The 2,944-nt window shown below is 40.8% G+C and overlaps 1 long non-coding RNA gene across 1 annotated transcript; it reads left to right on the top strand.

Annotated features, from left to right (window-relative positions):
• The first annotated feature begins 230 nt into the window (after nucleotides 1-230).
• Nucleotides 231-2,600, top strand: LOC137467122 (uncharacterized). Its single transcript, XR_010995409.1, has 3 exons — nucleotides 231-782; nucleotides 1,537-1,598; nucleotides 1,922-2,600. It is a non-coding gene; the product is annotated as an uncharacterized lncRNA (long non-coding RNA).
• Nucleotides 2,601-2,944: the final 344 nt, after the last annotated feature.

Here is a 2,944-nt window from a genome sequence, read left to right as displayed (position 1 = left end):
AGCTGCAGAGAAAATCTTTGCTGGGACAGAGAAAACTTCACCCTCTTATAAAGAAGGAGTGGGTGTCTCCTGCGTTTTGGATTTTGTGCAATAGTCCCTGTAGCTCATTTCTCTTTAAGCAGAGCACTGCTGAGGGAGGCAGGCTCCACCATGAGGTCAGCTGGCCAGAGGGGCTGTGCCGTGGGTCAAGGACTAAAGTGGTGCTGGTTGCTCATGTTGAGTAAGCAGAAGGCATTTGTACATTGCTGAAGAGATGACCACTGCTACTGATCGCACACAGGTATTGGCAGTGGGTACATAAATCAATACAGACACTATTTCTCCTTGCACAGCAAATTTTATTGCACTGCTTGTATTTTGAACCTCTAAGAGTGGTTTAAAAGTGGTTTAGAACTAATTCACAGTGGGAACAACTGCTCTAATAGAACATACTTCTGGTAAAATCAAAGAATGTCCACTCCAAACATTCTACACAGAAAAAACCAAACTGTTCCATCAATAGTGGAACTAATGAGTGTATTTTCCATTAATTTGTTTTCTGTATACTGCACACCTTTCTACTGCAATAATCTTCTGTCCGGGTGACACTCGGACCATAATACCTTATCTGTCCCTCCTACAGTGACATATCTAGAGTAACCACAGGTCCACATTGTGCCCAGCCCCCTTGCCAAAGTACTCTGTGAATTGTCTCATAAGTCCTGCTGGAGGAGCATAAGATTCATCCCTCTGCTCTTTGTCTGCATTGTACATTCATACTCATTCACTGATCCAAAACTAAGGTACGTACGGCTCTCTGTTCCTTTGTGGATAGATTCCTCCCTTATTTCTACCTCTCCTTTCTCACTGTATGAAAACTAGCATATTAATTACATGTTTTTACATACTTGAAGTTAGATTCAAATGTCAGAGGCCAGCTGAAAGACAAATTTTAGATTAACACATAGCAGAGGTTTTCCTGGGAGAATGGGCAGGGCATTGAGAGAGTTCTGTGGGATGTCTAGTTGCCACCTTTTCATCTTTTCTTATCATTCTCTTCAGCAGGGCAATTTCTACCTGTCTCTTCCCAGTCATTGACACAAAAAGAGCAGCTTTCCATGGGTTGACAGACCATTCAATGGTTTCCTTATGTTGAGTACAGCAATTTCAAGAAGCAGTCATTAGGGCTATGTTCCATTTTGTCTGTGGGGTTATGGAAGCACTATGAAGTCATGTATGCTCATAATGAGATTTATCTGAGCAGAAGTAGATACGTACCCCACAGATACATAAATATAAGACAGCGACTGTAGGCTTCCCACATATGGAAATTAATCAGTGCAATTATCTTTATTCTAATGCCAGCACTAAAAATTATCTAATGTACAGAAGTCTGGGGTGCTGTTTTTTTACTACTAGCTCTGAGGTGCCACTAAAAGTCACTTGCAAATTTAGATAGCAGAAGTTCAATCCTGACTGTCTTCAATTCTTGTATAGGCAACCTAAACTGAGCCCGACCCCCAGGCAATATAAGAGTCTCATTTTTCTTTGTGGCAGGCAATACAGGAGAACTCTTAGGAAGAAACTTCAAGCCAATTTTTCTGACTAGTACTGGCCAGGTGCCATCTCTTACCTTGAAAACTCTTCTGAGAAGCAGAATCACACTTCTTCTGTGATACAGTCATCTAGGTAGGAAGGGAGCTCATGAGAAAATCCAGGTAAAACCCACTACTCAAGTAGATTCACAAGACCATCTTGCCCAGGACCATGTATCTCCTCAGGTGGAGACTCCACTATCCCTGGGGAACTTTTGCTAGTGTTTGTTCACCATCATAGCACACATGTCTTAGGCTAACATATTATATTAGGAGATCTTAAATATTAATCAATTTGGTGGCTAAAAGGAAATAAAGGAATTGTAATCTGACTTTTTTTTTTACAGGGGATGCAAAAAAGCAGTAGGTATCTGTTTATTATTGGCTCAAAGTTTTAAAATTTGCTGCTGAAAAGAGTGAGAAGGCATTAACAGAATTCCCTAAGACAAAGAAATTCATATTGTCATTGAATTCACAGCCTTGAACACTTCCAAACTTGGACCATTCACTTCAAATGAGAGAAAAAGTGGTAGTTCCAAAACCTTAGGTTTCCATCCAGAGCCTGGCCATGTGTGTTTCAGTAGCTTGTGGCTTTAACAGGTTACTTTGATGTTGTAAAGAGACAGGTATGCCTCCTTCCTAAGGATATGTCAGTGTTTCCTGGATCCAGAGATTCCTTTTGCCACAGCTTCTGGACTGCCTGTTCTTCATGTGGCTACAACTTGCAGTGTTTCCAGGGGTAAATTATTACAAAGATGTGTCCAGCCCAGTTATCTGCCAGCAGATGCAGGTTTAAAGCTGTTACTTACTGCAAACATTGCAGCAGCTGTTACCACACTCATCTCTGGACCAAATGCCTACAATCAAAGAATCCTGAACTTTTCTTGTATTTGTTTGTGTCTGACATTTGTTGGTTTTTCACTCCCTATAGTAGCTAGGAATTACTCAAAACTGAATTTACTTTGCACTTGTTTGTTTGTTTATAGAGTAACATGGTAGAAATTCTTGTCCTGTTAGAAGTGTTGATATCCAGAATTGATGACTATTAAGGTCATCCACTCTCCTGAAGTCACTGAAGATGCATCCACACCAAAAGAGTAAGGGTTCAGTTCTGCAGAATCTTGAAACTGCTCATTCCCAGAGAATTTTGCTCTCATCATAGGGGAGTTAAAAGCCTTCTCGGGTGAAAAAGCCTTTCTATCCTGTTATGTCACTGGACATAGCATTACTCTGCAGTCCAGAGCAAGATTTACAATTTCCAGAAGGTTAAATTAACTTTCCTCCCATAAGAGTTCAGGGACAACTGATCATTGAACATATGGACGTTCCAACATTTTGGTTTTCCTTTGTTTGCCCCCACTAGGAGGCAT

Source organism: Anomalospiza imberbis, chromosome 2 (assembly GCF_031753505.1).
Source record: "Anomalospiza imberbis isolate Cuckoo-Finch-1a 21T00152 chromosome 2, ASM3175350v1, whole genome shotgun sequence".
Taxonomy (NCBI): domain Eukaryota; kingdom Metazoa; phylum Chordata; class Aves; order Passeriformes; family Viduidae; genus Anomalospiza; species Anomalospiza imberbis.
This window is presented reverse-complemented; position numbering and strand designations above follow the sequence as displayed.